The following is a 27,917-nucleotide window of genomic DNA, read 5'->3' on the forward strand; positions in this document are numbered from 1 at the left end:
GTTGACCATTTCAGTTCCCATAACCTGGAGTCTAAGCTCATGATTCGAATCCTTGGCCCTTTTTCCTGTCACTATGAACTGTAGTTCTCTAATACATCCTCAAGAAATTGGTTACTTCTAAACAGCACTCCCTAATCACCACAGAAACATAGAATTAAACAAACTTTTAAAAAATTATCATTTAATCTTCTCTTATTTATAAAGACAGCCTTTTGAATGTACTTGGGCCTTGATTTGACAGGCATCATAACCTGTGATTGTGTGTCTGCTCATTTCATACTTGCAACTTCCCAGAGATGATTCCTATGATCTTGGCAAAGATAGTGAATTAATTTCCATGTGTTAAAAAGGAACATGAAAACCACATCCTTCTGACTAATATGTGCACCATCAACAAAACGGGTATGCCCTCTGAGCAGTGGCCTTTGGTTATCCACTTCTGCCCAGTACAGGGGAGGTAAATCTGTCTGATTCAGGGTTAATAATAGGAAACACACTTGCCCAAAGATTAAAGCCATATTCTCCTAAGAGCTTTCTCAGTAGTACACTAAATATTCTGATTTCCATCTGTCAGTGCCTTTTATTTTAATTCTCATTTGGTTCCTATTCTGCTCATTTGCTTATTTTTCCTCAGATTCTTTTCTTGCTCATTGCCCTCTCTTGATGACGGGGTCCTGACCCTTTAAACTACACTTCCAGCTTTGTTACTGTTGCCTTCTGGCTGATTCAGCAAGGATAAGCACTAGTGGGGTCTTAGAGGACAAGAGAAAGGAGGAGGCCAGGAAGAAGGAGAAAACTAGGGTATTTTCCCCTCTCACTGCTTGAGATGTGGCTTCCAGCCATGGTTGCTGCAGGCAGACCTTAATTTCAGCTCCTACCACCTAGCTCCTCTCTGTGTGGGTAGGTACCTCCCAGAAATCTCCAGTGTGATGTTTGTTTCCGCGGGAGATACCGACTCCTGGGCTTCCTTGCCACCGTCTCCTACTTGGTCACTCCAGCCCTAAAGGAGGTAGCAGCTTCTTCCATGTGCTGATCTCTGTATTGCTAACACCTTTTATGTTTGCTTTTTTAGCTCCTCTAACATTGTTATAACAATTCCTCATATTTAGTCCTCTCTGGGAAGCTATCTGGTGTGAGTTTTCTTTTCCTGCCTGGACTCTGATGGACATAGTTCCTGATTCAGAAGGGGAGAAAAGAACTCAACATTGTAGTGATTATTTGAAGTGCCATCCATATCCAAGTTGAAATCCAGACCTTCTTGGTTTAATATAACATCATTGACTAAATAAATACAATACACTTCTCATACCTCAGTAGTGGTCTAGGAAAGATGGATAAGATTAATGATCTGAACACAAAAGTGTAAATACAGATGCTGTTGGAGGATAATCTTGGTGAGAAGACCTGCAAGTCTTCACCTCATTTTACAACTGAGGACACTGATGTTCACTGGGGCTTCTTAACACATATAAGAATAGAAACACCTAGAAATTTCAATCCTGAAAAAACAAGGACCTTGCTCATCTCTCCTATTACTGTGTCTTCAGAAACTAGAAATATTTGTCACAAGGTGAGGTATTCTACATCACAGTGCCAACAAATGGCAGGATGAGAATGTATCGTTAGTGCACCTAGCCGATTGGCTTACTGTTTATCATTTGTGACCTCACAAGGATCTCAGGTGGCTGATGCAGAAGACACATGGAGTTGTAGGGGACATCTGAGGGGTGGAGAATCAGGACATCACACCACCGGTAGTGAAGTCAAGCAGGACTGTTTAGGCCATGGTAGGCTGTGGTTACCTTGGCGATGAGATACAGATGCTCACTGGGTTACAAAGTACTCCACTTAGGCAAATGTGACTTTATTAAAACCATATATATATCTCCATAAGAGTGTAGGTAGGGATGAAGAGACATGAAATAAAAAGTTTGTCCCACCCCAAATACAAAGCAGACCAGAAAACAGAAGAGTATCTCTAAATTAAAAGATAACATTGAAGCCTGCTGACACAAGGTTTAGCACTCTACTTTGTCTCATGCTGTTTCTGTTGTATCTATTTAATAATTATTTCAGGGTCAGTTATATAGTTTGGTTTTTGTTGTTGCATTTTAATCATGGAAGAAAAATGGCATAAAGAAAGCAAAAGTACTGGAGCAGCTACAGAGTATTATATATGTGTGTGTGTATATATATATATGTATACACACACACACACATATCAAAGAAGTGTGATGTGATCAATCAACCTGATTATAATTTGATTCCCCCTTTGGTCAGTGAGAACATAAAAAAAAAGGAAAGACTCCATTTTTAAAGAAATTATGATAAGCATTTTCCACTTAAGCAATATTTAAAGTTGTGCAAGACCCTATGCACCTGAGGAGGCCCACAGATATTTAGTATATTGAAATATTTCCATATTATTACCACAAGCCACCCAAGACCCTCCTCCCATTGCTCCTGCCTTTGCTCCAGGTTCCAGAACTACCAGGGCCTGCAAAACCCTGCTTCAGCTTCAGTTTTGATTGGTTAAGACTCAGGTTGTATTGCTTGTTAAGTCTTTTAAATGTTAGCTCCGTAAGCATTTTTGTAGATAGCAGAACTAAAGAATAATTGTGTGAGGGGAGAACAAGATGGTGGGGAGGTAGGTGGATGTGGAGTACGTCTCTCTGCATGGATACATCAGAAATACACTTTCAGATGCAGAAGTGTATGCAGGGCCCCAGCTGAGAGTGGACAGGAGTACCTGACCAGTGGAAACGAATACATAGAACCATGAAAAACTCGGTAGGACGAGGGAACTAGGGGGAAAAACAGGAGTGTTAGTAGGAATGGACCTGCCGTTGGCCACTGGGGGAATTGATGTAGAGGTCTGATCCCCACATTGGGGCAATTATCTTAGTCAGAGGAGAAACAAATTTAAGGCTGAGAGTGAAACAGCTGATCTGCGACAGCCTAAATGGAATGAGAATCAGATAGCCCTTGCCGCAGCCATACATACCCAGAACAGGAACGCAGATCCCCTAGAAGACGCAGCAGCTAGGAGCTGGAGTTTAGGGATTGTGGAGCAATCCCAGGGTGAGGGCTGCTGTTGACTGTGAAGAGACAGATTGAGGGGATGTGAAGGAGGAGATTGTGGTGGGAAATGCCTGTGGAGGAAAGTCAGGTAGCCATGGAAGTAAGGCAAAACTGCTGAGTCACTCACTGGAGGTGGAGCCATCACCATAGCCTCTCTTTCTCCACACGCCAGCATTGGCAGCTGAACAATAGAGAGTCTGGCCCATCAAATGCCTGATGTGCTGAACTACAGAGTAGGACCCCAGCTGGGGGGCCCCCCTCTATGTGCCTGATGTGCCAAACAACAGACAAGGACCCCAGGCAAGGGAGCCCTCTAAGTGCCTGAATGGGCTGAGCTACAGAGAAAGACTGGCCAAAGAGGCCTTCTGAATGCCAGCTACAAGAGGCTCAAAAAAAGACTCTGATAGGGACATAACTCCTGAAGTGAAGGAAGTCTGTGTCCCTGCACACGTGGCACCTCCAGGGTCCCCACAAGCCAAGCACCTGTGCCACCTTCACACTCGGCTCTCACTGGGGCAGAGCTGCCACAGGCAAAAAAGTCTTGCATCTGTGCACACAGGGTCACTTCGGTCCTGTCCAACTCTTTGCAACCCTGTAGATTGTGGCCTGCCAGGCTTCTCTGTCAGGGAGGGGGGTTCTCCAGGGAAGAATACTGGAGCGTATTGGCCAATACTGGTTGCCATACCCTTCAAGAGCACTATATTTCCTGCTGCCCTAGCCGCCAACTCCCCTGAGTTCCTGGTGCTGCCAGAACCCCTGCAACCCAAGCAGCTGCCCCACCTCCACACCTGGCCCTCACAGGTGCAAACCCAAGTTCTCCAGGGCAGCCTCAGAAGCAAACCCCAGTGGGTGACCCACATGCAGAGGTGGAAATAAAACTACAATTGAAACCCAGGGGCAATGTGGATAAGGAAAGAAGACACAAAACCTTTCCACCAAGCTATACAAGCTGCAGATTAAATCCACACGATCAACTAAGCGGACTCTGTGTCGATGGAATATATAAAAGGTCATTGAGAGCTCCCACAAAAGAGAACGCACTAGCTCTGATAGCTGTGGACATTGGAAGCAAGAACACACAGGAGTAGGACCAGATTAGAATCTGAGCTGCCCCCACTGCAGGTCCAGAGATCAGCACAGTGTTGGAGGGCATCCTAGGGAGGTGAGGGGGACTGCAACTCCTAGCGATGGAAATGACTGACAGCAGTGACTCAAGAAAAGCATTTATTGTCCTTATGTTTTGACTTGTTCTGTAGATTCTTTTGGATTTTTTTTCTTTTTTTGTTCATTCCCTGCCCCCCCCGCGCCACCCCCTCCACCGTCTGTTGTAGTTGTCAATTTTATTGGCACTATGAAATCTAATTAGCCTTTTGAGTTTTGATTTTTGTGTTTCCTTAGCTACATTTTTTATTGTTATTATAAACCTCTGCCTCTGTGTTGGGCTTTTGCAGTTCTGTGGAGTTTACCGTTTTTTTTTGTTTTTTTTTCTCTTTTTTTAATTTTAACTTTTATTTTTTTAAACCTGTTGCTATTTTTTTCTACATTTATTCCTTTTTTTGCTTTTTCTACTGTTCTTTTCTCCTTGTTCAGTTCAGTTCAGTTCAGTCGCTCAGTCGGTCCGACTCTTTGCGACCCCATGAATCGCAGCACGCCAGGCCTCCCTGTCCATCACCAACTCCTGGAGTTCATTCAAACTCATGTCCATCGAGTTGGTGATGCCATCCAGCCATCTCATCCTCTGTCGTCCCCTTCTCCTCCTGCCCCCAATCCCTCCCAGCATCAGAGTGTTTTCCAATGAGTCAACTCTTCGCATGAGATGGCCAAAGTACTGGAGTTTCAGCTTTAGCATCATTCCTTCCAAAGAAATCCCAGGGGTGATCTCCTTTAGAATGGACTGGTTGGATCTCCTTGCAGTCCAAGGGACTCTCAAGAGTCTTCTCCAACACCACAGTTCAAAAGCATCAATTCTTCGGTGGTCAGCTTTCTTCACAGTCCAACTGTCACATCCATACATGACCACTGGAAAAACCAGAGTCTTGACTAGATGGACCTTTGTTGGCAAAGTAATGTCTCTGCTTTTGAATATGCTATCTAGGTTGGTCATAACTTTTCTTCCAAGGAGTAAGGGTCTTGTAGTTAATCTTTAATGTATATAAATTATCTTCATCTACCTCTATTTAACTTTGCATATCTATTCTTTCTTTCTTTCCTTTCTTATCAACGTATTTGTTAGTTTTGTTTTCATGGCTTTATTCCCCATTTGGCACCTTGCTTTAGTTTTGTTTTCTAGTTTGTGCTTTAGTTAGTTTTGTTCTTAACTGGTAAATATAATTTTTGATTTCCTTTGTTCACCAGGCAAATCTACTGTACTTTATTTTTGTTGGACTGTTTTCACTTTGCTTATGAGTGTGTGTATTCAAACATTTAAATTATTATTTTATTTATTTATTATTTGCCTGATTTTGTAACTGCCATTTGTCTGGGGTTCATCTTTGGTTTCTCATTTTTGGGTATTTGTTTTAATCTCATTAATGCATAACAAACCACTTGTGGAATCTTCATTCCTGACCAGAGATCAAGCCCTGAGCCTTGGAGTGAGAGCACTGACTCCAAGACCCTAGACTATCAGAGAACTAACCCTATGGAGTATCAAATAGTGAGAACGCACACAAAGAAAACCACTTGAGCGCAAGACCGGGCATCACCCAACCACCAGTAGCACCCTGTGCAGGACACTTCATCTAAACAACAAACAAAACAAAAATACACACCCAATCATCAGTAGACAGGATTACCCCCTCACTCAACCTTCCATCTGAGGAAAAACAAAGAAACAAACAAAAACTCAGCACAAGTCTCACCCTATACAAAGATGATCAAAAACCTTGAAAACAAAATGGAGAAAATGCAAGAATCAATTAACAAAGACTTAGAAGAATTAAAGAATAAACATACAGAGACAAACAACACAATTACTGAAATTGAAAATACTCTAAAAGGAATCAATAGCAGAATAACTGAAGCAGAAGAACAAATCAGTGAGCTGGAAGGTGAAGTGAAGTGAAGTCGCTCAGTTGAGTCGGGTTCTTTGTGACCCCATGGACTGTAGCCTACCAGGCTCCTCTTGTCCATGGGATTTTTCAGGCAATAGTACTGGAGTGGATTGCCATTTCCTTCTCCAAAGGTAAAATGGTGTAAATAACTTCTGAAGAGCAGAATAAAGTAAAAAGGATGAAGAGACCTGAGGACAGTCTCAGAGATGTTTGAGACCGTATGAAACATTTGAATTAAAGGGGTCCCAGAAGAAGAGACCGGAGAAGGCAATGGCACCCCACTCCAGTACTCTTGCCTGGAAAATCCCATGGATGGAGGAGCCTGGTGGGCTGCAGTCCATGGGGTCGCTAAGAGTTGGATACGACTGAGCGACTTCACTTTCACTTTTCACTTTCCTGCATTGGAGAAGGAAATGGCCACCCACTCCAGTGTTCTTGCCTGGAGAATCCCAGGGACGGGGGAGCCTGATGGGCTGCCGTCTATGGGGTCACACAGAGTCGGACACGACTGAAGCGATTTATCAGCAGCAGCAGCAGAAGAGAAAAAGAAATGGTATGAGAAAAATTTTGAAGAGATTATAGTTGACAATTTCCACAACATGGAAAAGGAAATAGTCAATCAAGTCCAAGAGGCACAAAGAGTCCTGTACAGGATCAGCCCAAGGAGAATCACAGAAAGACACATACTAATCAAACTAACAAAGACTAAACACAAAGATATTAAAAGCAGCAAGGGAGAAACAACAAGTAACATACAAGGGAAACCCCATACACTTAACTAACAGCTGATCTTTCAGCAGAAACTCTGGAGGCCAGGAGGGAATAGCAGGATATATTTAAAGTACTTAAAGGGAAAAAATCTACAACCAAGAGTACTGTACCTGTCAAGGATCTCATTCAAAACTGATGGAGAAATAAAAAGCTTTTCAGACAAGCAAAAGTTAAGAGAATTCAGTACCACCAAACCAGTTTTACAACAAATGTTAAAGGGACTTGTATAGTCAAGAAATACATGAGAAGAAAAAAAGATCTACAAAATCAACCCCAAAGAATTAAGAAAATGGCAATATGAACATATGCATCAATAATTAAATGTAAATGGATTAAGTGCTCCAACCAAGACACAGGCTTGCCGAATGGATACAAAAATGAGACCCATATATATGCTGTCTACAAGAAACCCACTTCAGATGTAAAGATACATATGGACTGAAAGAGAGAGGATGGAAAATGTGTTCCATGCAAATGGGAAGCAAAAGAAAGCTGGAGTAGCAATCCTCATATCAGACAAAATAGACCTTAAAATAAAGAATATTGCAAGAGATAAGGAAGGACACTACATAATGATCAAGGGATCAATCCAAGAGGAAGACATAACAATTGTAAATATGTACGCACTCAACATAGGAGCACCTCAATATATAACACAAACACTAACAGACATAAAAGGAGAAATTGACAGTAACACAATAATAGGAGACTTGAACACCCCACTGTCACCAATGGACAGATCATCAAAACAGAAAATTAATAAGGAAACACAAGTCTTAAATGATACATTAGATGAGATGGATCTCATTGATATTTTCAGGACATTCTATCCAAATGCTGAAGAATACACCTTCTTCTCAAGTGCACATGGAACATTCTCCAGGGTAGACCACATCTTGAGTCACAAATCAAACCTCATTAAATGTAACAAAATTGAAATTGTGTCAAGCATCTTCTCCAACAACAACACTATAAGACTAGATGTCAATTGCAGGAAAAATAACTGTTAAGAAACACAAACACATGGAGATTAAGCAACACATTTCTAAATAACCAACAGGTTACTGAAGAAATAAAAAGGGAAATCAAAAAAGTTCTAGAAACAAATGAAATGAAAACATGACAACTCAAGACCTATGGGATGCAGAAAAAGCAGTTCTAAGAGGGAAGTTTTTAGCAATACTGCTGCTGCTGCTGCTAAGTCGCTTCAGTTGTGTCTGACTCTGTACGACCCCATAGACAGCAGCCTATCAGGCTCCCCATCCCTGGAATTGACCAGGCAAGAACACTGGAGTGGGTTTCCATTTCCTTCTCCAATGCAGGAAAGTGAAAAGTGAAAGTGAAGTCACTCAGTCGTGTCTGACTCTTCAAGACCCCATGGACTGCAGCCTACCAGGCTCCTCCATCCATGGGATTTTCCAGGCAAGAGTACTGGAGTGGGGTGCCATGGCCTTCTCCGATAGCAATACTATCTTACCTCAATAAACAAGAAAACATTAAATAGAAAAGCTAACTTTACACATATAGCAATTGGAAGAAGAAGAACAAGAAACCCCCCAAAATTAGTAGAAAGAAGAAATTATAAAGATCTGAACAGAAATAAATGAAAAAGAAATGAAAAAAACCATCAGTTCAGTTCAGTTGCTCAGTCGTGTCTGACTCTTTGTGACCCCATGGACTGAAGCATGCTAGGCTTCTCTGTCCATCACCAAGTACTGGAGCTTGCTCAAACTCATGTCCATCACGTCGGTGATGCCATTCAACCATCTCATCCTCTGTTGTCCACTTCTCCTCCTGCCTTCAATTTTTTCTGGCATCAGGGTCTTTTCCAGTGACTGAGTGAGTTCTTCATGTCAGGTGGCCAAAGAATTGGAGTTTTAGCTTCAGCATCAGTCCTTCCAATGAATATTCAGGACTGATTTCCTTTAGGATGGACTGGTTGGATCTCCTGCAGTCCAACGGACTCTCAAGAGTCTCCTCCAATGCCACAGTTCAAAAGCATCAAATCTTTGGCACTCAACTTTCTTTATAGTCCAACTCTCACATCCATACATGACTACTGGAAAAACCATAGCTTTGACTACACAGAACATTTTTGCCCAAGTAATGTCTCTGCTTTTAATATGCTGTCTAGGTTGCTGTCTATGCTTTCTTCCAAGGACCAAATATCTTTTCATTTCATGGCTGCAGTCACTATCTGCAGTGATTTTCGACACCAAAATCATGAAGTCTGTCAGTGTTTCCATTGTTTCCCCATCTATTTGCCATGAAGTGATGGGACCAGATGCCATGATCTTCGTTTTCTGAATGTTGAGTTTTAAGTCAACTTTTTCACTCTCTTCTTTCACTTTCTTCAAAAGGCTTTTAGTTCTTCTTCATCTGCACATCTTAGGTTATTGATATTTCTCCTGGAAATCTTAATTCCAGCTTGTGCTTCATCCAGCCTGGCATTTTGCATGATGTACTCTGCATATACGTTAAATAAGCAGGGTGAGAATATAAAGTTGTGACATACTCCTTTCCCGATTTGGAACCACTCTGTTGTTCCATGTCTAGTTCTAACTGTTGCTTCCTGATCTGCATACAGGTTTCTCAGAAGGCAGGTCAGGTGGTCTGCTATTCCTCTCTCTAAAAATTTAACATAATTTGTTGTGGTCCACACAGTCAAAGACTGGTGTAGTCAATAAAGAAGAAGTAAATGTTTTTCTAGAACTCTCTTGCTATTTTGATGATCTAATGTATGTTGGCAATTTGATCTCTTGTTCCTCTGCCTTTTCTAAATCCAGCTTGAACATCTGGAAGTTCATAGTTCACATACTGTTGCAGCCTGGCTTGGAGAATTTTGAGCATTACTTTGCTAGCATGTGAGAAGAGTGCAATTGTGTGGTAGTTTGAGCATTCTTTGGCATTGCCTTTCTTTGGGATTGGAATGAAAACTGACCTTTTCCAGTCCTGTGGCCACTGCTGAGTTTTCCAAATTTGCTGGCCTATTGAGTGCAGCACTTTCACAATATCATCTTTTAGGATTTGAAATAGCTCAACTGGAATTCCATCACCTCCACTAGCTTTGTTCATAGTGATGCTTTCTAAGGCCCACTTGACTTCCCATTCCTGGGTGTCTAGCTCTTGGTAAGTGATCACAGCATCGTGGTTATCTGGGTCATGAAGATATTTATTGTACAGTTCTTCTGTGTATTCTTTCCACCTCTTTTCAATATCTTCTGCTTCTGTTAGATCCATACCATTTCTATCCTTTATTCTGGCCATCTTTGCATGAAATGTTCCCTTGTTATCTCTAATTTTCTTGAAGAGATCTCTAGTCTTTCCCATTCTATTGTTTTTCTCTATTTCTTTGCACGGATTTAAAACTAAAAGCTGGTTCTTTGAGAAGATAAACAAAATTGACACAACTGTAGTCAGACTAATCAAGAAAAAACAAGAGAAGAATCAGATCAACAAAATTAGTAATGAAAAAGGAGAGGTTATAACAGACAAAGCAGAAATACAAAGGATTAAAAGAGACTACTATGAGCAACTATATGGCAATAAAATGGGCAACCTGGAGGAAATGTTCAATTTTCCAAGACTGAACCGGGAAGAAATAGAAATTATGAACAACCCAATTACAAGCACCAAAATTGAAGTTGTGATAAAAAATCTCCCCAAAAACAAAAGCCCAGGACCAGGTGGCTTCACAGGAGAATTGTATTAAACATTTAGTGAAGCGCTAATGCCTATCCTTCTAAAACTCTTTCAAAAAACTGTAGCAGAAGGAACACTTCCAAACTCATTCTACAAGGCCACCATCACCCTGATACCAAAATCAGACAAAGACCACACACAAAAAAGAAAACTTCAGGCAAATATCACTGATGAACACAAATGCAAAAATCCTCAACAGAATTTTAGCAAACAGAATTCTGCAACACATTAAAATGTTCACACACCATAATCAAGTGGGTTTATTCCGGGAATGCAAGGATTCTTCAATATATGCAAATCAAACAGTCTGATATACTATATTAACAAATTGAAAGATAAAAACCATATGATAATCTCAATATATGCAGAAAAAGCCTTTGACAAAATTCAGCACCCATTTATGATTAAAACTCTTCAAAAAATGGGCACAGATGGAACCTACCTCAACATAGGAATGGCCATATTAGATAAGCCTACAGCAAACATTATTTTCAATGGTGAAAAACTGAAAGCATTCCCCATAATATCAGGAACAAGCCAAGGGTGTCCACTTTCACCACTATTATTCAATGTAATTTTGGAAGTCCTAGCTACAGCAATAGGGAAGAAAAAGAAATGAATCCAGATCAGAAAAGAAGAAGTAAAGCTCTCACTGTTTGCAGATGACATGATAATGTACATAGAAAATCCTAAAGATGGTACCAGAAAATTACTAGAGCTAATCAGTGAATTTAGCAAAGTTGCAGGATACAAAATCAAGACACAGAAATCACTTGCATTTCTATATACTAACAGTGAAATATCAGAAAGATATATCAATCCCATTCACCATTGCAACAAAAGGAATTAAATATCTAGGAATAAACTTACCTAAGGAGACAAAGAAACTGTACACAGAAAATTATAAGACACTAATGAAATAAATGAAAGATGACATAAACAGATGGAGAGATATTCCATGTTCCTGGGCAGGAAGAATCAATATTGCGAAAATGACTATACTACCAAATGCAATCTACAGATTCAATGTGATCCCTATCAAATTACCAATGGCATTTTTCACAGAACTAAAACAAAAAATTTCACAATTCATAAGGAAACACACAAGACCCCAAAGAGCCAAAACAGTCTTGAGAAAGAAGAATGGAGCTGGAGGAATCAACCTTCCTGACTTCAGATTATATTACAAAGCTACAGTTACCAAGACAGTATGGTACTGGCACAAAAACAGAAATAGAGAGCAATGGAACAAGATAGAAAGCCCAGAAATAAACCCATGCACCTATGGGTACCTTATTTTTGACAAAGGAGGCAGGAATATACAATGGGGCAAAGACAGCCTCTTCAATAAATGGTGCTGGGAAAACTGGACAGCTCCATGCAAAAGAATGAAATTAGAACACTTCCTAATACCATACAGAAAGATAAAGTCAATATGGATTAAAGAGCTAAATGTATGACCAGAAACTATAAAACTCTTAGAGGAAAACATAGGCAGAACACTAGATGACATAAATCAAAACAAGATCCTCTGCGACCCACCTCCTTAGTGTAACAGAAATAAAAACAAAAGTAAACAAGTGGGACCTGATTAAACTTAAAAGCTTTTGCACAGCAAAGGAAACTATAAGCAAGTTGAAAAGACAACCCTCAGAATGGGAGAAAATAATAGCAAATGAAACAACTGACAAAGGATTAATTTCCAAAATATACAAGCAGCTCATACAACTCAATACCAGGAAAACAAACAGCCCAATCAAAAAGTGGGAAAAAGACCTAAACAGACCTTTCTCCATAGAAGACATACAGATGGCTAACAAACACATGAAAAGATGCTCGTCATCACTCATTATTAGAGAAATCCAAATCAAAACTACAATGAGATATCACCTCAAACCGGTCAGAATGCCATCATCAAAAAGTTTACAAACAATAAATACTGGAGAGGGCATGGAGAAAAGGTAACACTCTTGCACTGTTGGTGGGAATGTAGGTTGATACAGCCACTCTGGAAGACGGTATGGAGATTCCTTAAAAAACTAGGAATAAAACCACCACATGACCCAGCAATCCTACTCCTAGACATATACCCTGAGGAAACCAAAATTGAAAAAGACACAAATATCCCACTGTTCACCACTATTTACAACAGCTGGAACATGGAAGCAACCTAGATGTCCATCGACAGATGAATGGATAAAGAAGTTGTGGTACATATACACAATGTAATATTACTCAGTCATGAAAGGGAACACATTTGACTTAGGTCTGATGAGGTGGATGAACCTAGAACCTATTATACAGAGTGAAATGAGTCAGAATGAGAAAGATAAATATCATATTTTAACGCATATATATGGAATCTAGAAGAATGATACTTAAGAACGTATTTACAGGGCAGCAATGGAGAAACAGACATAGAGAATAGACTTTTGGAGGTGGGGAGAGGGGAGGAGAGGAGGAGATGTATGGAAAGGGGAACATGGAGACTTCCATTACCATATGTAAAATAGATAGCCAATGGGAATTTGCTGTATGGCTCAGGAAACTCAAACTGGCTTTGTATCAACCTAGAGGGGTGGGATGGAAAGGGAAATGGGAGGGAGTTTCAAAAAGGAGGGTTACATGTATACTTATGGCTAATTCATATTGAAGGTTGACAGAAAACAACAAAATTCTGTAAAGCAATTATCCTTCAATAAAAAAAATTTTTTTAAAGAATAATTGTGTGACAGAAACCTTACCTCTGTATGGTCTCTTGATGTTAGTAGTTTTGCACTATGTGAAGTGTCAGGGATTGAATTTGTCCCCCTAAAAATTCAGTGTTGAAGCCCAAACCCTCATTATGACTGTGTTGGAGACAGGATCTTTAAAGTTAAATGAGATCATACAGGTGAGGTCCTAATCCAGTTACTATTGGAGTCCTTCTCCAGAAGAGAAGGAAATGCCAAGAGTGGGTGCCCATAGAGAAAAAGGCCATGTGAGGGCATAGTAAGAAGTTGGCCTAGAAGCCAGAGAGGCCTCACAAGCAACTAGCCCTGCAAGCACCTTGAACATGAACTTGCAGCCTCCACAACTGTGAGAATATCTATTTCTGTTGTTGAAGCCACCCAATCTGTGATATCCTGTAATGGCAGACTGAGCAAAGTAACACAAGTAGTGATAAACTTAAGAGGGAAAATAAGTTTTCTTTTCATGATGTGAAGAAGAGCAAGCACCTAGAAAGAGTGCCAGGTTTGTATGATTTGCCTTATTGTATGAAGATCCTGCAGAAGCACTGCTGGGCCAAGCAACATCCAGTGGTAGAAATTAGCATGATTCCACACACCAGGTCACTGAGTAGGCGACGTAGCTCTGCATCTCCTTATTACCTTCTGCGTGCATCCATCAGATGTCCCAATAATGGAAGTTCGGTGATGGCTCTGAGACAGAAAGATAGAGGACACAATCCACTTGGGAAGGAAGCGCCGTCCTTGGTTTTCTAACAGTAGCCTTTCAACCTACACTTTAATGTATGATTCTTACTATGCCAACATGTCTTTTAATTTTTTAAATACTGATTTGGCTTTATATATGCCAGCTGACATGAATTATGCAATATTAACTAGCATCTTCCCTGGGGCAGTTGCTCAGTTTTATTCCTCCCTTGTGTATGAAATGTAAGTTGTGTGTATACGCATTCATTCTGATATATAGTGAGCATTCACAGTTTGCAAGCCTCTGTACTAGTTTTGAAATGAATCAGATTCTTGCTCTTTAGTGGGCAGTATGCATTCCACATATTTAAGACTTGTAAAGAATTGTGCTATCCAAAGATTAATTCCCTGTAGAACAGTACATTCTGCCTGTATTGGCACTCTGCTAAGGCATCTTTTGGTGAGAGGTATAAATTAGTTTTCCAGTGGAGCAGCCACTGGGAGATCAAACCACTGATCAGACCACTGATTCCAGAGATCAAATTTTAGGTTTATCAAGTTAACCCTTGGATTTTTATAAAGATACTAAAAGGACTAGTTGAAAATGGCTGGATCTTATGTATAATTCAGTATGCAGTATAATTACCCTTGCAACTAAGGACACACGTTTACAGTTTCCTGTTCATTAAGAGATGGTGAGAACCTTTGGTGTGGACTGGTCAGTAGAGTTCTCATTTCCTAATGTTGACATTGTGCTGTCTCCACCGTTACATCACACCGTTCTTGTCCTGTCCCGTATTCATGCAGATGCCATATTCTTGATTTGTATAACTCCTTCCTTAAGCTCGTTTTTTGTTTGCTTGTTTATTTAATTTGCTCAAAGCTCATCTGAAGCACATACTCTAATCGTATTGCTAGGAAGAGTTTTCTTTTTTCCAGTTGTATGCTGTGAAATGCCCACTGCTGGGTCCATGTTTCACAGAAATGGCTTTTACTGTGGTGGGAAGAGTAAGCTGAGACTGGATCTGAATTACAGATGTGTTCCTCCCTCACTGGGCAAACTTGTGAGCACCCGAAAACATGTGATACACTGATTTTCATCCTGATAGTGTAATTTACTGCAACCATTTCATGCCTGTCTCAAATCCACATCTAATACTATGATAATGGCACCACCTGATTCTGCTATGCTGCAGCTCTGATGTCCACTGTCTTAGCCCACATATGGGAATGTGGTTTACTATGTACTAATAGAGATCTTTTCTGATAGGTATTGAATAGCTACTGTGATGGTTACAGGCAGCTGTGTAGTCCACAGGTATTCATCGTGTTTATTAAGCATCAGCTATGGGCTGGGCATTGTTACAGATGCTATAACTAGTGTAGGGAATCAGCAGCAAATCCCTCTTCTCGTGGAGCTTATATCAGTGTGGATATGGATCGGCCTTGCCCTGATGGGGTACTCTTGAGTGTACTTTTACTAGAGTCAAATGTGGTACAGCACCAGGTAAAACTGTAAAGAAAAGTTGTGCGGATTAGGACTAAAATGGTTAGGAGCAGGCTTCAGAGAGTCTTGAACTGTGTGACAGTCATTGGTGCGTCTTTAGTTTTAATTTACTATTATTCATATCAGTGTTTTTCATATAATGAAGTAATAAAGATGGTGACATTCAGGGCATTTTCTTGGCCTTCCCTGGAATTGAAATTAGCAGATCAATCTGACACATGTCACTAGTAACTGATTTGTATTTTCAAGCAATAGCATACATCTACATACACATCACTCTGGGCATATCTGCATAAAATGAACATTTGTGATTTCATATTTCAAGTATATGCTCAAGTGGAAAGCAAAACTCTGCATCAACTTGATACTGGCAAAACAGTTTATTTTGTGGTTGATCTTTCTGGAAATAACTGTTTTTGAATTAATTTATGTTTAAGTGAGACTCACAAGAGAACAAAAAGTTGACATGAATCCGATAGAAAAATAAATCTACCCATTCTTGTGAAAGAACATAACTAAGTATGAGCTAAGTATGCTCCTTGTTCAGGATCATAGGCTAAACAGGCAGTCAAGGAAGAGGACGGAAATTAAACACATGTATTTAACGTAAAGCTGTCAGTAACAGAATGAAAAGGAATCTAGGCACTTTCTCCTACCAACTCTGTGCATCAAAGCTTTATGAGTAGGAAAGAGAATTTTCCCAGGCACCCTCTTCTATAGGAGAGCACTTCAAGTATTTGGAAATGACTGTCATGTCCCCTAAAAGCTGTATGTCATGTCAAAGTGAAACCACACACACATACATTCACACAATTCACAAGTTGAATGGCTGCTTCTTTGACTAACTTTATAGGATACCACATCATCAACATAGGTCACTGAATATTATCTATGAGGAGTCTGGCCTTTAATCATTGTGTTCCATAGATACCTATCAATACACATTTCTAGAATTCTCTAATACCCCCAAAATCTCAGTCTTATTTCAGGCCTTCACCTGTTCATAGGTTTCTTATGGATGAAGTACATTGATTTTGCTTTTGAGTAAGAGTGATTTATAGCAAGAATGTGACATTCCTACAGTAGGTTAAAAATATGTTGAGAGCCCTGAGACTCCAGTCCCTAACTGGGAAGAATGGAGAGGTAGTTAGTCAAATGTAGACTTTTGAAAAAGGAGAAATGGATGCTAATCAAGAAGTACAAACAGCAGTTCATTTGGGAAAGGGCCTGACATTGATTTCTCTTCAGTTGCGTGGAGGCGATTGGGCTGCAATTTTCGCACTGTACTTGACCTAAGTTGTTGGGGAAAAATAAAGTTGTTTATTGATTAGCATCTGAAAAACCAATTAGTACTGAGTTTGCTTGAAAGAAAAAAACAAGAGCACAATGTCAGATCCCGATGTAAGTGTTTTCAAGACTAACAAGCACCCTAGGACTAATAAGCTGGCCCTGAAATTCTGAAGAGTCTAAATGGGAACTTGATTTCTGCTCAAACTCTAAGGTCTCAGTCCACAGTTTGGGACCAGTTATTGCCTCTTTCTGATTACATGACTATATAGATGTTATCCTATGCATGTTTCTTTGGTAAACACAATATTTTTTTGTGTTTATTTTTTATTATGTGTTTCTTTGTACCAACTTATTTCTCCTAATCTCTTCCTGGTAGCATAATGTAGAGAAATTTGCCGTGAACATGGAAGAAAATCAAGAAATGAGCAATTTCTAAAACATACCACGTGAATGTCAGTTCAAAGGGATTAACATAAGCTCATATGAGGGATGACTTGTAAGGATAAGTGAGTTTGAGAAAGGCTGGTTTACACTTAGTTTATAGAGAGCCCTCAGTGTGTTAAGGAGAAGGAAATGGCAACCCACTCCAGTGTTCTTGCCTGGAGAATCCCAGGGACGGGGAAGCCTGGTGGGCTTCCGTCTATGGGGTCGCACAGAGTCGGACACGACTGAAGCGATTTAGCAGCAGCAGCAGTGTGTTAATGGACATGGGGGCTCTCCAAGACAAGAGGGTTTGGGAGAATGGGCTACACCTTAATTTTTTTTCTTTTTCCCCGTCCTGTTGGTCTGTCTAGCCACCTGTCTATCCATCTGTCCAACAGATTTCTTTCATTCAATAAACTGCTGTGCAAAACCCTTGGCAGGGAGCTGGGATGACTTATTGTTAAGATTGAGAAGAGAATCTAAGGGTCTAAGTGAAAGAAACTTGGCCTGATCTTGGAGATTTTTTTTGGACTTCCAGTTTGGATGGTTTGTCTGCTTATGTGAGACTTAAGTTTCCTGAGAATAATAAGAGCTGTTTTTCTTTCCTATTTGGCTTGGAAATGCCTTCCTCTTGGAAGTACTAAGTGGAATGGAACATAGAGGCAGTAGAGTGGGCCCAGAGGAGAAGAGACTCAGACTGGCGCTGCAGTCTCAGTGGTGGTACAGTCAGCATTTTGAGTGCCAGGTCCTGGGATGTGGGGGTGAGTAAGATAGTCCTTGGACTGAACTCATGGAGCCCAGAGGCTGTCTGTTGCCCAGCCAGCTGAGCTCAACAGGGAAGTGAATTTGTGAACCAGAGAGAGACTCAGTGCAGAAGTTCTCACCATCCACTGTTGTCTGAGCTTGTCAGGTGGAGGCACAAAGATGGGGGACCCCTCGCCTTGTCCAGGTGAGCAAGGACTGCACGTAAGGGTGATATAGCCATGAATTCTCAAATCCAGCAGAAAACTCAGCTCCCAGCCAGCAAACCCTGGCAAAAGACATGCACATTGACTCTCGAAATGGAATGTTTTCAAGCTGAGAGTTTAGTAGCAATAAAACCAAAAGTGAGTACTAGGGGCTTGCAAATTACCAAACACATGCAACTTCATTGTTATGAGTATAAATAAATCAGTCCCAGGAGGTGTTTCCAACTGGCCAAAACTGAAATAAAGACAGGAATATCTGTTGTCCATTCTGAGGGCTAAAGCAGAACTCCCTCATGTTCATCATAAGCCAGGTAACCCAGAGACACTGCCTCTGCCTCTAGAGGGAGAGGAGCGGGATCCATCATGGGTACTCATTGTCTTCTCCTGTGAAAATAATGTGTTACCTCTGGAATACAGTGCCTGTTTTATTACAGGTTTTTATTAGGTTATTACAGAATGAGCTGTTGTATATTAATCAAATTATTTCTCTTGGAAGAGTTTGGTTCTTGATGGATGGTTAATACCTCTGTAGGTCTTGCTGAAATACATCAGAAATGCTGTTTTCTGAGGTACTATGGGTGGCTGGGAGGAGGGCAACTGTAAAGGTCTCCAAATCAGAAGATATCTCTAATTCCAGGATTTGGAGGTTGTAGACAGACCTGTGACTCTGATATCTCTGGGGTTTTAATGTGTTTTGGCCCCCGAGACCTCATAAATCATCTTAAAATGGGCTGTTGTCTGCTTGGTGTTTCTGTAGGGTTTCCAGAAAACTTCCCTTGCCCCTCCATGAATCTCTGCTGGCTGAATCTGTAATTCTACCCTCTCATCTTCAGTCTTGTAGCTGGAGGCTTTGGTGCCAGTGAAAATGCATATGTGTCTTGGATTTTGGTAGAAGGCTTTTTACTGGTTATTTATCCCATAGTATAAATGTGCTTCAGAGCAGTTCTCCACATCAGTATATCTCAATTTAAAAGACACTCTGAGTTGGGCCAGGTACCTTTTTAGGTGCTTGGGGAAATGTAAACAATCAGAGATGACCTCTGACCTCATAGAATTTTTCAATTTCAGTGAAATTAAAAGACGCTTATTCCTTGGAAGGAAAGTTATGACCAACCTAGATAGCATATTCAAAAGCAGAGACATTACTTTGCCAACAAAGGTTCATCTAGTCAAGGCTATGGTTTTTCCTGTGGTCATGTATGGATGTGAGAGTTGGACTATGAGGAAGGCTGGGCGCCGAAGAATTGATGCTTTTGAACTGTGGTGTTGGAGAAGCCTCTTGAGAGTCCCTTGGACTGCAAGGAGATCCAGCCAGTCCATTCTGAAGGAGATCAGCCCTGGGATTTCTTTGGAAGGAATGATGCTAAAGCTGAAACTCCAGTACTTTGGCCACCTCATGCGAAGAGTTGACTCATTGGAGAGGACTCTGATGCTGGGAGGGGTTGGGGGCAAGAGGAGAAGGAGCCGACAAAGGATGAGATGGCTGGATGGCATCACTGACTCGATGGATGTGAGTCTCAGTAAACTCCAGGGGTTGGTGATGGACAGGGAGGCCTGGCATGCTGTGATTCATGGGGTCACAAAGAGTTGGACACGACTGAGCGACTGATCTGATCTGATCTGATCACAGTCCTTTTAAATGGATTGAGAAACTAGAGGCCCCAGTCAAATCCAGAGTGCTGTCTGTTTTTTGTAAACAAAGTTTTATTGGAACATAGCCATAACCCTTCATTTGTATGTATTTCTATGGTTACTTTTTATTACAATAGCAGAGTTGAGTTGTGGCAGAAGTCATAAAGCCTGAGAAGCCTGAAATACTTACTGATATTGACCCATTATAGGAAAAGCTTGGCAACTCCTGCTTTAAAATTTCCCAAACTGGAGCCTCATCCCAAATATTTTAAGTCAATAGATCTGTGGACAGTCAGATAGACTTATATGCATAGACCTGTGCTGTAGCCTTATATGCACTCTTTCCATGAAGGGGTTCTGTCAGTTTTCCTTTTGATTTCTTTTTTTTTTTTTGAGCAATTTCTCCTCTCCTTCCCTCCCCTTTTCAAGTTGGGGCATGATCCTGCCACCACAGTTGTCTGTCCTTTGTAATTCTCCTTGGGTAGTTCATCTCCCAACTTCCTCCACCCTCCTGGTATTAACTGTTCTTTGAAGACGCTCCCGAAATCCACATATCAGACCCTTACTTTTCTCCTAGATTCCCTTCCTATTATTCCCATTGTCTGAACCAGAGGGCTCTCTTTGTTCAAATTTATATCTGAAATAAAATTCATCATCATTTCCTCCAAGCCAGCTTACCCTCCAGACTTTCTAATTTTCTGTTATTGGTAGCATCAATCTCCCTCTCTGAGAGCTTAGTCATTAATAATAATGATCATATTTGCTTCAAATTTTACCTCTTGGTCCTGGAAAACAAATCTAGTTGAAATCAAGACCTAAGGACAAATAATGAAGGGCAAAGCTTTGTTAATAGTTTGCAAACTTTACCTGATGTATGCTGCTGCTGCTGCTGCTAAGTCACTTCAGTCGTGTCCGACTCTTTGCAACCCCATAGACAGCAGCCCACCAGGCTCCCCCGTCCCTGGGATTCTCCAGGCAAGAACACTGTATCAGTTCAGTCACTCAGTCATGTCCGACTCTTTGCGACCCCATGAATCGCAGCACGCCAGGCCTCCCTGTCCATCACCAACTCCCGGAGTTCACCCGGACTCACGTCCATCAAGTCAGTGATGCCATCCAGCCATCTCATCCTCTGTCGGCTCCTTCTCCTCTTGCCCCCAATCCCTCCTAGCATCAGAGAATTCTCCAATGAGTCAACTCTTCGCATGAGTTGGCCAAAGTACTGGAGTTTCAGCTTTAGCATCATTCCTTCCAAAGAAATCCCAGAGCTGATCTCCTTCAGAATGGACTGGTTGGATCTCCTTGCAGTCCAAGGGACTCTCAAGAGGCTTCTCCAACACCACTGTTCAAAAGCATCAATTCTTTGGCGCTCAGCCTTCTTCACAGTCCAACTCTCACATCCATACATGACCACAGGAAAAACCATAGCCTTGACTAGATGAACCTTTGTTGGCAAAGTAATGTCTCTGCTTTTGAATATGCTATCTAGGTTGGTCATAACTTTCCTTCCAAGGAGTAAGCGTCTTTTAATTTCATGGCCTCAGTCACCATCTGCAGTGATTTTGGAGCCCCCCAAAATAAAGTCTGACACTGTTTCCACTGTTTCCCCATCTATTTCCCATGAAGTGATGGGACCAGATGCCATGATCTTTGTTTTCTGAATGTTGAGCTTTAATCCAACTTTTTCACTCTCCACTTTCACTTTCATCAAGAGGCTTTTTAGTTGCTCTTCACTTTCTGCCATAAGGGTGGTGTCATCTGCATATTGAGGTTATTGATATTTCTCCCGGCAATCTTGATTCTAGCTTGTGCTTCTTCCAGCCCAGCATTTCTCATGATGTATTCTGCATAGAAGTTAAATAAGCAGGGTGAGAATATACAGCCTTGATGTACTCCTTTTCCTATTTGGAACCAGTCTGTTGTTTCACATCCAGTTCTAACTGTTGCCTCCTGACCTGCATACAAATTTCTCAAGAGGCAGATCAGGTGGTCTGGTATTCCCATCTCTTTCAGAATTTTCCACAGTTTATTGTGATCCACACAGTCAAAGGATAGGCCGTCTTAATTTTCCTATGGAAGAAACGGGCAGAGAAGGAAATTAACCATGGTCAGGTACCCGCAGCAGGAACAAGCCAGAAACTGTGTAGGCTACTTTTCCTGCATAATGCTCTTAATAATGCTATGAAGAAATATTTTCATCCTCATTTTATAGGTGGGAAAGCTGAGTCACACAGACTAAGCGACCTTACCAAATGTCACACATCTAGTGGATGGTGGTATTGATAACTAGATCAAAGTTTTATTTCTCATCCTTTTGTCATATAGAAAAGCCAGCTTCTACTTATGAAGAATGTTTTGGGACTTTATTGAACTGATGTTTGCTGAATTTTCTTTTTAGATATAATATTATTCAAAAACCAACTAAAGTATATTGAGTGAATACTGACTTTAGTTTTGAGTCTGTTTCTGTCATGCTGAAAAGTAGTAATAACAATAACACCAGTAGCAGTTGACACTTACTGAAGGGGGTAAGATGTTTCAGGCATCCTGCCAACCACACAGCATGGATATTTGATTTTTGTTTTTACTTTAACACTGTAGTGCTGATGCTTTGAATATGTCCATTTGATAAATAAGGACACTGACGCTTAGAGATATTTAATAACCTGTGTACAGTCAAATAGCTGGTAGGCATTCAGACTGCAAAGTCCTTAAACTTGTCATCTACAAATGATGATATGTTGTTTTATGTTTAACAACCAGCACTATTTTTTTGAGGGCAGGGTGATTTGGAGCACTCTCCGATTTCTGTGGTATAACTATTCCCAAGCTGGTTAGTTTCAAGCTGTCAAGGTGACATCATTGCTTTTCAGCATACTTGGAAGGCTGATGGTTAGAAAGTTACAGTTCTTAGCAATGTATGTATGCTTGTTAATCATGACGTGATTTGAGATTATTTGAAGTGAATGTAATTTGTGTTTGCAAACATAGGTTTTTGATGGTTTACTAAAGATTAGCTTTTTTATATTGCGTTGCAACCATTTCTATCTATTCTCCATTAGAAGATGAAGGATACCATAATGTAAAATGGACAATTAACATCTAAATGGAGGTATTTGTCATTGATATGAAATATCTGCAGGTTGCCATGATATAAGTGATCATTTAATCTTTCCATGTATTAAAGTAAGACAGAAGCTGGTTGTAATGTTTCAATAGTAATATCCTTGATTTGTAAGAACACAATGACAGTTCACTGCAATATTGATGTATCTTTATAATATCAACACAAGTCATGATTATTACTTGACAATGTTGAAGTAAAGACAGTGGTAACCTAGAAACATAAGAAACCCTTCCTGGAAAAGGCATGGAATTAGTGTATACCATGCTTGTGAAGTGCTTCCTAGGCTTTGTTTGGTAAGCCGTAAAAATCACAAATCTCACATCATTATATCAAAAAATGAATATATTTCTCCGTACTTTTGATCTATATTTAATCATGGATCATACCGTGGCTTGTAAAAGGTTTTATTTCAACTATGTGTGAAATTAATACATGATTATTAATAAAAGTGAATGGCTTAAAAAAAAAAGAAAATCTTACAGTGGGCTCTGTGATCCTGTATTGACCAGCTTTGCCCAGAATCAGATACAGGTATTTTGATATATTCGTGAAATTTATTAATGTGCTTATTTATTCGACATGCCAGAAAGGCTGGAATACTGGTGAGACAGAATATGCTCCAGTGCCAAGAGGTTGGAGAGGATAATAGTGGCAGGATTGAAGGGTAGTAAGTCTTGGAGTAAAAGTGAGATGTAAGCCTAGGATCTTGAATGAGGGGAGACATTTGGGAGGTAGAGAGGGCCCTCTCAGTGCAGAATCATGAGCAAACAGGGACTGTTTGGGATGCAGCGAGGTCACACTGACCCACTGAGCACAGACAGTAACTTGGGAAGAAGAGTCTAGAAGGAGTCCACTCAAAAGAGAGACATGCCTTTTCAGTTCTATAGGAGTGAGTGTCTAAGATCATCTGCCTCCCTGACAATCTGCAATTTGGACTTTGCAGGAGGCAGTGATCACCCCTACCCCCTCCAATTACACAGACACCAAAGGCAGCCAGGGGCAGTGGCATTTATGTTTTTCAGTAGATCATTCCAAATACTTGGATTTATAAAATGGCTTTCAACCCAAAATCTCATCACAGTGGGATTGCTATTCATGAAGATTTGAATGATACATATTCAAAATTAGCTTAATTCCAAATATTTACAAAGACTCTCTATGCCCCAAATTTGAAATGAGATATATCCCTAATTTTTAAAAACATAATCCCCAAACTTCAAAGCTATCAAACCACAGAAAGTTTAAACTATGCTGATATTCTTATCTAGTGGGTGCACCGCTTGTGCTATTGAAATGGAAAGAATGTATTCTTCTCTGTTGGAATTCTTTATATTCTGGTGGCTTATATGCACCAACCATTCTGCAAGTGATATGATACTTAAGTTATAGCATCAGTGACTATTAAAGTACAATGGTCTATATTATATGAAATAGCTATTTCATATATGCAGTAGCATTAATTTTAACACTAGAAAATACCTCCATAGAGTTAGTAAGCCTGGCTTGGAATTTGAATTTGATAAGCCGGTAATGATGTGCCATGATATTACCAGAGAAGCAAGCATATTGCATAATACAAGAGATAATTCTAAAATGAAACAAAACAGCAGCAACAGATTTAGGAGAACAAACCAATGATATGGTTGCAGATTTATGCTCAAAGAAAAATAAACATATCCCTTTCCTAGATATTAATTCTTCTTATTATGAAATTACTATTGAATAACAATAGTTACTTTTGAATTAGCAGAGTTGTGGCTCATGTGAAGTCTTGGTGAATGGCATATCTCTCATGGGTGCGTGCAAGCGTGCATGCTAAGTCGCTTCAGTCGTATCTGCCTCTTTGTGACCCCATGGACTGTAGCCCACCAGGCTCCTCTGTTCATGGAATTCTTCAGGCAAGAACACTGGAATGGGTTTCCATGCCCTCCTTCAAGGGACCTTCTCAACCCAGGGATTGAACTTGCATCTCTTGCATCTGCCTACATTGGCAGGTGGGTTCTTTATCACTAGTTCCACCTGGGAAGCCCATGCTTCCCATATACATTTGATTATCAAGTTACAGAGCTCCCCATAAAAGGCACCACTCTGTGGCTTAGTCAATATTTTAGCAGTTTTGCCCCAAGTTGCCTTTCTGTAGGCTGAGGGTTAGAGGTAGCATTAGAGCTCATGATGAACCTGTGGCTCTGTACCTCTGGCAAAGATAACCCACATGTCTACAGTGGAAGCATCTGTAGACCAAGGCTGTCCATTCCTCACCTGAAATATCTTTATTGCAAAGATCATATGATAAGCAGTGTCTATAAAGGGCCAGGGCAGAGCTGGATTGCACTCACGCAGTTTGCAAGCCCTGCTGTTTAATCTGCTGTTTGTTCACCCTGTAGTGCTTCATTCTGGGAAGAGGCCAGTGGACAGCAGGCCTTGGGAGGGACATTGTCTCCCTCTTGGCAACTCTTGGCATTTTAATTATTAAAGATCATCATCTTGGCTTGTTAAGAACCATCAAAACCAAACTGTGTGATGACATCTCTGAGAGCAAGGAGCCTGTGCATCTTTGCCTCTGTCCTGGTGTGTGTCATGATGACTACTCTCACCCTGACTACTGGATGATTTTTCTATTAAATGTTATTTCCAAGAAAGGATTGCTGACTTGGCGCTTTTATTCCTTTATTTTAAAAATCCATTTCTGTAATAAAGATCTAAAGGAAAGGGTTCTGGCTCACTCACTCACTGGGGAGTATGAAATAGACATCTTAACTCTGTAGATCTGTTTACTCATTTGTAAAATAAGGTGTTGAGACTTGGTGCTGCACTGGAGAAAAGAGGGTCTCTAGGGATGTCCTGTGGAGCTCCATCTGCCCCTCATTTCCATCAGCCAGAAGGCATTTTCTTTTTTTTTAATTTTATTTTATTTTTAAACTTTACATAATTGTATTAGTTTTGCCAAATATCAAAATGAATCCATCACAGGTATACATGTGCTCCCCATCCTGAACCCTCCTCCCTCCTCCCTCCCCATACCATCCCTCTGGGTCGTCCCAGTGCACTAGCCCCAAGCATCCAGTATCGTGCATTGAACCTGGACTGGCATCTAGTTTTATACATGATATTTTACATGTTTCAATGCCATTCTCCCAAATCTTCCCACCCTCTCCCTCTCCCAGAGTCCATAAGACTGTTCTATACATCAGTGTCTCTTTTGCTGTCTCGTACACAGGGTTATTGTTATCATCTTTCTAAATTCCATATATATGTGTTAGTATACTGTATTGGTTTTTTTCCTTCTGGTTTACTTCACTCAGAAGGCATTTTCATCAGCAAGGTGGAAGCTGTGGTGCTGAAAGGCATAGTGAGTATCTGAATGACAAAAGCAGAACAAAAAGACCAGCAGCTTAGAACGGTGGACTACCTCCCATAGATGAAGGCTTCCTCTGAATATAAAGCTTCTCTAATAGTATAAAACAGTGTGAATGAGACAGGAAGGCTACTGCTTCAAAGCAGTGTCTTTCAGTAAGATTCAGGAGAAATAGGATGTAAATTTACTGTGTGATATGGCTTCAATAAAGAAACTTAAATTGTATAAGCACATATGATCAAGGACCTGGGATATGTCCAGATCAAATCAGTTCATCCCTCTGGACAAAACTATAATTTGAAAAGATACATGTACTCCTCTGTTCACAGCAGCACTGTTAACAATAGCCAGGTCATGGAAACAACCAAATGTCCACTGACAGATGAATGGATAGAGAGAATGTGGTCTATATACACACAACGGAATACTACCCAGTCGTGAAAAAGAATGAAATAATGCCATTTGCAGCTACATAGATGGACCTAGGGATTATCGTACTAAGTGAAATAAGTCAGAGAAAGACAGATACCATATGTCACTTACATATGAAATTTAAACTATGACACAATGAACCTATCTGTGAAACAGAAAAGAACTCACAGATATAAAGTTGGATCGTTGGAAAAGCAAGAGAGTTGCAGGAAAACATCTACTTCTGCTTTATTGACTATGCCAAAGCCTTTGACTGTATGGACCACAACAAACTCTGGAAATTTCTTAAAGACATGGGAATACCAGGCCACCTGACTTGCCTCCTTAGACATCTGTATGCAGGTTAGGAAGCCACAGTTAGAACTGGATATGAAACAAGAGACTGGTTCCAAATCAGGAAAGGAGTACATCAAGGCTGCATATTGTCACCCTGCTTATTTAACTTATATGCAGAGTACATCATGAGAAACGCTGGGCTGGAGGAAGCACAAGCTGGAATCAAGATTGCCGGGAGAAGTATCAATAACCTCAGATATGCAGATGACACCACCCTTATGGCAGAAAGTGAAGAACTAAGAGCCTCTTGATGAAAGTGAGAGAGGGGAGTAAAAAAGTTGGCTTAAGGCTCAACATTCAGGCAACTAAGATCATGGCCTCTGGTCCCATCACTTCATGGCAAATAGATGGGGAAACAATGGAGACAGTGACAGACTTTATTTTTTGGGTTTCAAAATCACTGCAGATGGTGACTGCAGCCACGAAATTAAAAAATCCTTGATCCTTGGAGGAAAAGTTATGGCAAACCGAGACAGCATATTAAAAAGCAGAGACATTACTTTGCCAACAATGGTCCATCTAGTAAAAACTGCGGTTTTTCCAGTAGTCACGTATGGATGTGAGATTTGGACTATAAAGAAAACTGAGCACCTAAGAGTTGATGCTTTTGAACTGTGGTGTTGGAGAAGACTCTTTAGAGTCCCTTGGACTGCAAGGAGATCCAACCAGTCCATCCTAAAGGACATCAGTCCTGAATATTCATTGGAAGGACTGATGCTGAAGCTGGAACTCCAATACTTTGGCCACCTGATGCAAAGAACTGATTCATTGGAAAAGACCCTGATACTGGGAAGGATTGAAGGTGTGTGGAGAAGAGGATGACA

General features: G+C 40.6%; 1 protein-coding gene across 44 annotated transcripts in view; it reads left to right on the forward strand.

The window, feature by feature from the left end:
* LOC147348186 (uncharacterized) overlaps nt 1-27,917 on the forward strand; it is a 732,824-nt gene that overhangs the window by 524,991 nt on the left and 179,916 nt on the right. Inside the window, exon 3 of one of the 44 annotated variants that reach the window (XR_015151149.1) lies at nt 5,654-6,033. The exons of the other annotated variants lie outside the window; for them this stretch is intronic. The gene's annotated coding sequence lies outside the window, so the exon portion shown is untranslated. Of the gene's footprint in view, nt 1-5,653; nt 6,034-27,917 lie in introns of those variants that run through there. 44 annotated transcript variants of the gene reach the window in all.

This window comes from Bos grunniens, chromosome 22 (assembly GCF_055505025.1).
Source record: "Bos grunniens cultivar Pamir isolate PY7600 chromosome 22, Bosgru_T2T1.0, whole genome shotgun sequence".
Classification (NCBI taxonomy): Eukaryota; Metazoa; Chordata; class Mammalia; order Artiodactyla; family Bovidae; genus Bos; species Bos grunniens.